At 40.6% G+C, this 6,534-nt stretch overlaps 1 pseudogene; it reads left to right on the top strand.

Moving 5' to 3' along the window:
• Positions 1–6: 6 nt before the first annotated feature.
• Positions 7–4,262, top strand: LOC145432735 (poly [ADP-ribose] polymerase 2 pseudogene; annotated as a pseudogene).
• The last annotated feature ends 2,272 nt before the right edge of the window (positions 4,263–6,534 follow it).

Below are 6,534 nucleotides of genomic sequence, written 5' to 3'. Positions count from 1 at the left end.
GCTAATTTATATCTGATCAGTGATCATTGCTTTAGATATTAGATGTGATTTTGTAATTATATTTAATAATTAGATGTGGAGGCATTATGATGAAACAGTAAGTTGGAGTGTAGAAAACAAAGCACAAGCAAATCTTACTCCGATCGATTTGCGCTGTTCTTTTTATTTGACCAAAGGCAACCACTGCTAAGGCAGCATATTCCAAGTAGCCTTGCTGTATCACAATACCAAAATTTGAGTCTAATTTCGGGGGGTTCCAGGGCCATGGAAAATAGAATATATATTTTTGTAATCAGTACCTACGTCGCTTTAAATTGATACCAATTTTATCAAATTTAGTGCTGCAAGTTGTCTTTGTCAAATAGAAGGGATGATGTTACCCCTATATGGAATCTCTGTCCATTTTTTGGAATAAATCCTGCGTGATGAGAGCTTTTCTATATAGAATAATTAAGGAATTAAACAGAAAATCATGCGTGACGTTGCCACCAATTCCACTCCGGATGTTACCCAATGGCAGTAAGACGGTTGCGTACTCGGTGGAGAGTTCGATATCATGGCACATAAAACTTTCCTATCTGAGAATATTCATCTGATATTTAATGGATTTATACTAAAAAATTCTACTACACAAGTTCACTGGTAATCTAACAGCTTTTTCATAAGACAATGTACTAAATCACTAAGCCCCTTCCTAACAATGCATCTGTATGTGGTGATTACGTCAATTTAAATAGTGAGAGATAGCAGAAGTTTGAGGCTTAATTGGGACCAAGACCATTGTTTTTGAGGTTGACAAATTTTTATATCCTGCTTGAAACTACCACTCTGTAGCGCCTTTTTTAATCTTCAGTGAACAGATGTTTGTGCATGAAAAAGTGACTATTTTTATCATCGGTCTGGTTTCTCCTCAGGCAGTGGTTCTCAACCTTTTTGTCTTTGCAGACCCTCTATTTTTTAGTTCAAATTTTACTCAATTATCGTGCAAACGTCATATGTCTTGTGCAAATAACAACTCTAGGCTAGTGATAAACAGCAACAAAATGATTTTTCTTAATAATATCATACATTTGTCTCGAAATTGGAAGACTTACCATTTCAAAGCGAATTCTGTAAATGTACTTCATGAAATGATACGCGATCGTGTCTTCAAAATCCGAGGCGTTGGTTTGATTTGAACGAGTCGTGAAAATCCGTTTCCACGAAGATAGGTGGTGGTGAACGTAATAATGTGTGACGCTTCTGACGACTCCTTTTAGGTAAGGTTACATCATATATGCCACCGAAATTGTGAAACATATTTTATGAACATATAATGTCCAGCATAGGCATTTCTATCTAGCAGCTAATCTTTGAAGTCATTCTGGAATATCGGTTATTTGTATATATGACAAGAAGAAAATGGATTTTTGCAAAAAAAAAACATCTCTGAACCGCAATGAGTAGGCTATGGCAATTAAAATTTGCAGAATGTAGTTTTTCAACTCAGACAGTCATTGTGTTCATTTGAGTTTAAGTTTTTGTGGTTATAAACTGATACTGCCTCATGCTTTCTTAATTTAGAAAATACAAATTAGGGTATCGACCATTTTACAAATTACAAATTACAAATTACGGTTGCCCGACATATGAGCATGCGACACTATGGAAAACGACAGTTCAGCATGGAACACATCAGCATGCATCACTTCAGCATGTGACTGTATAACCCAAAAACTTACCCTAACCCGAAACATAGCCTAACCTAACCTAACCTAACCTAGCCTTACCTAACCTAAAGCCTAATCCAACCCTAACCCGTAATTTAACCCTCATGCTCATTTGTCGCATGCTGTAGTGTCGCATGCTCATATGTCCACGGACCAGAATTCACTACTGTTTTCTGTTTATCCAAATGACTGGTTGTATGTTTCAATGGCCTTGGTTGACAAAGTTTAGGATCTACTAAGTTCTCTATGTTAATACCTTGATTTTTACCACGTTCAATTCTGTTATATATTTTTAGGATCTACATAATTACTCTTGTCGATTAAATGTCAGCAGCACAAGCATCAAAAGGCACGCTTTCCGATAAAAATGGTGCGTCGTTAACAAGGACAGAGGATGGAAAACGGCATGGTGTTAATGATGTGACTGAAGCAACGAAACATAAGGCACCTGTTCATGATAATCAAGACTTCCGTCAACTAAGAGTGGTTCTGTGGAGGTTTGACGACATGTTAAAAACGTCCACCAGGAAAAGAAAATATAACAAGGACGAGGATAGTGATGATGATGATTTGGTCACAAGATATAACATGGCTGACGGCGGAGTAAAAACAGTCTACAGAATAAGAAAACTGAATAAGGCTAACGATAGTGAGGTTGATTTGGTCAACAATGAATCTGACAAAGTGAATGACATCTGTCCGCAAGAAGATGATGCTGATTTGAAGAAAGTGAAACTCAAAGACCCTGTACCTGTTGATAAGTATTGCAACTTGACAGAGTATCACGTATACATCGATGAAACTACGTACTCCAAATTCAACGTGCACAGTGCCATGCTGAGCCAAACCAACATTGGTTTTAACATCAACAAATATTACTTGGTTCAGCTGCTGGAGCACGACACTAAATATGAGTATGCGACGTGGTACAGGTGGGGACGGATTGGCAAAATTGCTGGAACAACTTTGAAGCATCACGGAGCCAACCTTGAAGCGGCCAAGGCCGTGTTCAAGAAGAAGTTTGAAGACAAAACTGGGAATAGCTGGGATCATTTAGTCGCCTCGCCGGGTGAGAACTTTGCAAAGTTACCTCATAAACACGGCCTACTTCAAATGGACTACGGAAAAGATGTTGAGGAAAAGAGAAAAATGAAAAGGTTGAAAAAGGAGAAACAAGATGTACCGGCGAAACTTGATCCGCGTGTTGAAGAAATCGTGGACCTGATATTTAATGTCAACGAAGATGAAGCTCGCTTAAATCAGATGAAGTATGGCGTGGCGAAAGGGCCACTTGGTAAACTTACGAAGAAACAGATCAAAGCAGGCTACCGTTCGTTGAAAAATATTGAAAAGTTAATCGAAGGACGCTCGGATTTACCTGTTCTATTCGAAGCGTGTAGTGAATTCTACACACGCGTACCTCATGATTTCGGAATGGAAGCGCCTCCAATAATATTCCATAGAGGAGACTTTCGAATCGAAATAGAGCTATTGAAGGCATTGTCCGACATACGAAATCCTATTGAAATGATCGATGAGGATCAGTTTGGAAGTGAGATGAGCATCAAGGATTATCGTTACAAATATTTGGGCTGCAAATTAATCCCACTTGATGTTGATGATGGTGAATTGAAAACCATCCTGGACTATGTTGCTATTTCTAACAAAGCCACCCACCACAAATGGAAATTGACTGTTGAAAATGCATACCAAATACATAGCGAGCATTCTTCGCAATTCAAAGAGGAGATAGGTAACAAGATGTTGTTGTGGCACGGATCACGCTTGACTAATTGGGCAGGAATATTGAGGGAAGGCCTGAAAATAGCTCCGCCAGAAGCTCCGTTATCGGGGTACGGTATGTTCGGCAAGGGCATCTACTTTTCAGATACCGTTTCAAAGTCTGCCAATTACTGCCGCGCTAATCGTAGTCAGCCGTGTGGACTTCTTCTTCTGTGTGAAGTAGCGCTTGGGAACACGAATGATCAAGTACGTGCTGATCATGACGCCGATAGATTACCAAAAGGAAAGTCAAGTACCAAAGGTCTTGGCAAACAAGTCCCTGATCCTAAAGGCAATATCACTCTCGACTGCGGAACCGTTGTTCCACTTGGAGAGCTAAAGATGCTGGACAATCAGGAAGATTATTATCTTTGGCACAACGAATACGTCGTTTATGATGTCAATCAAATTGTCCCAAGATACTTGGTCAGGGTGAAGTTCGACTTTGGTATCTAGTGGATATGATATTGGTGCTGTGCAATTTCTTCATTACCGTTTCTACACTCTCCTGATCGGATCTGACATTCGTCAGCTACACTGTTCTTTTCATACTCCTGGTTTTTTATTACGCTGTTTCCGGGTATTCTTCAGTTTTTGCAGTTGCAATGTTGCCATTTTCGTTGTTCCAAGGTGGTTTAGTGATTATCCTTGTCGCATGTGACTCTGTATGAGCCTCCACGAAAATCATGTGCTTTGCTTGCATACGCTTCCATATTTCATTTCATTCTGTGCTTGTCACAATCTTGGTGATGCATTGAGAATAAACTAGACAGTTTCAAAGGTTATCTGGAAGGTTCCTGTTTAGTTCTAGCTACCTATATTAGGTCAGGTGAACAGTGACAGTGCAGATAGACGGTCAATGTAGTTACTGAATAACTGATGGGACTTGAGTCGGTCATTCTGGGGCAGTGGTCCCCAACCTATGGTACGCGTACCACTAGTGGTACGCGAAGGTCTTCCAGGTGGTACGCGAGTAGATTTTGTTTTTTCTTCGACCGAAGGGAGTTACTAGTTCACGTGAGGTTGATTTTTTGAGTTTTTTTGAAGTCATCGTCTCACGCTATTCCCCATCAGCTGCTAATTTTACCTTATACGTGGGAGAATGCGAGCAAGGATTTTCATCCCTGATGACTATCAAGTCGAAGAAACGAAACCGACTTGTTGCGCCTATACATGACTTTCGGTGCGCTGTAAGCAAACGTATGCCACGCATCGACAAGCTAGTGGAAAATAACCAAATGCAGCCATCGCATTAAATAAATTGACTTTCGAATGCGTGTGGTTATTTCATTATGTTGTTCTTCTTGTGACTGGTGGTGAAAAAACAATTCCATACATCCCGTCAACCCTGGGTGATCATGCCTAGTTCAGGGGTGTCAAACTCAAATTGCATCGCGGGTCGGATCGAAGTCATGAAATCGCTCGCGGGCTGGACCAGTCAACGGAATCCAAAATGTTGCCTCATGCCATTGCTTCTCGCTGGAATATACTTTATTATCAAGTATATATAGGTAATACACGGATCGTAGGGGCTTCATTCTAGCGAGTCGCAACACCATTATTTGCGAGCAATGAAATTGGCGAAAATACGATGTTTGTCCGGTTGAATACAATGGCATTACCGGCGATACAAGCAGACATATCTCAGTGTTCCCTTTGCCTCAGTCCAGGGGTGGCAATCCTAGGGCCACCACACCACTGCATGCACATGCACAATGATTGAATATCAAAAGGAGATAGGCCTACTCATTCAATCAATCAGGTTTATTAATATTTTCATCGTTCACAAGACTGCGATACAATGAAAAGATAGGAAACTGTCGAAACAAATTGGAGTAGCCTTTAAGATCAAACACCCACCTTAACCTAGGCGAAGTAAATAAGAGGCACATTGAATGAAAAGTAATGCAGAGAATATAAGACGCAATCGACAAACTGAGGTGGCATGTGGCGGAGGGCGAGGTCGATGTTAGGTCGTGGTCCGTTAATTCTGAAGACTGGCTAGTATTCATTTAGAAGAAATTACTTGTATTTCGACTTGCATGCGGACATGCTCGACGACTGTCGGGTAGCCGGCGAGATGCTGTTCCACAATTGGGGTCCGGCATTTTTTTTTGTTATCCCATAACGGCTTATGCAGTCCGAAAAAGAAAGAATTGAATACAGCGCTGGCAGTATCGAATGTAATCATGGAATGGCAATGACCGATTTTTCTGGTTTGTTTTGCTGAGGCTGGAATCTGGAGCTATCGTCCAGGACGTGGAAGAGATTGAAACTGGTCTTGATCGAGATCTACCGTCGCGCTGAGTTCGAAAATAGAACATAAAATCCCATCAGGGCTCCGGACCCTGACCTAAAATCGCCCTCAACATCTGAAATGTTGGTATTGTTCAGAACAGTGCGATGGCCGCAAAACCACTCTAATCCATTTGTCCGGGCAATGCCGATATTTCCGACTTGGAGGGCGAAATCGGGCGGTTCCAGTGTCTTGTTCGCATTTTAATTTATAATTTCGGAATCAGTGCGTCACTAGCTTTTGACCGAGACCAACTTCAATAACTTCCGAGTCCTGGATCATGATAGCTTTTTGATTTCCAGAGATCCGGTAGCGGTTGCCGCGAAACAATCCAAATTCCAACTTTAGCTAAATGAACGAAGATGTAAAATCGGTCGTTGCCATTCTGTGTTTACATCCAATGTTAGTAGTATTGAAATATGACGGAGAAGCTGTTGTGCATTTGGTCGAGATGCAACTTACTTTAGCTGTTAATCAGAGGTGACTGCTTTGGAAATCGTATAATGTAAACTCACGTTTAATGAAAATTAAAATGACACTACAAATAAGTACAATCTTCTAAAATATATTCAATTACCGGGATACAGGGAGTATTTCACTACTAAAAGCAATGTAAACTTGTCCGTACCTTAATTCATACATTCCAAAATCAAAATCGTAATAAGTAAGTAGCTTTGCCTGCAAAGAGTACATGCAGAAGAGGGAAGCTGTTTAGGAAACCGAACCACCAGTGCGAGCAGGCAAAAA

Source organism: Botryllus schlosseri, unplaced genomic scaffold (genome assembly GCF_051294905.1).
Source record: "Botryllus schlosseri isolate E-star unplaced genomic scaffold, Bs_hap1 Bs118a, whole genome shotgun sequence".
Lineage (NCBI taxonomy): Eukaryota > Metazoa > Chordata > Ascidiacea > Stolidobranchia > Styelidae > Botryllus > Botryllus schlosseri.
The sequence above is the reverse complement of the archived record's forward strand: the minus strand, read 5'-3'. Positions and strand labels throughout refer to the sequence as shown.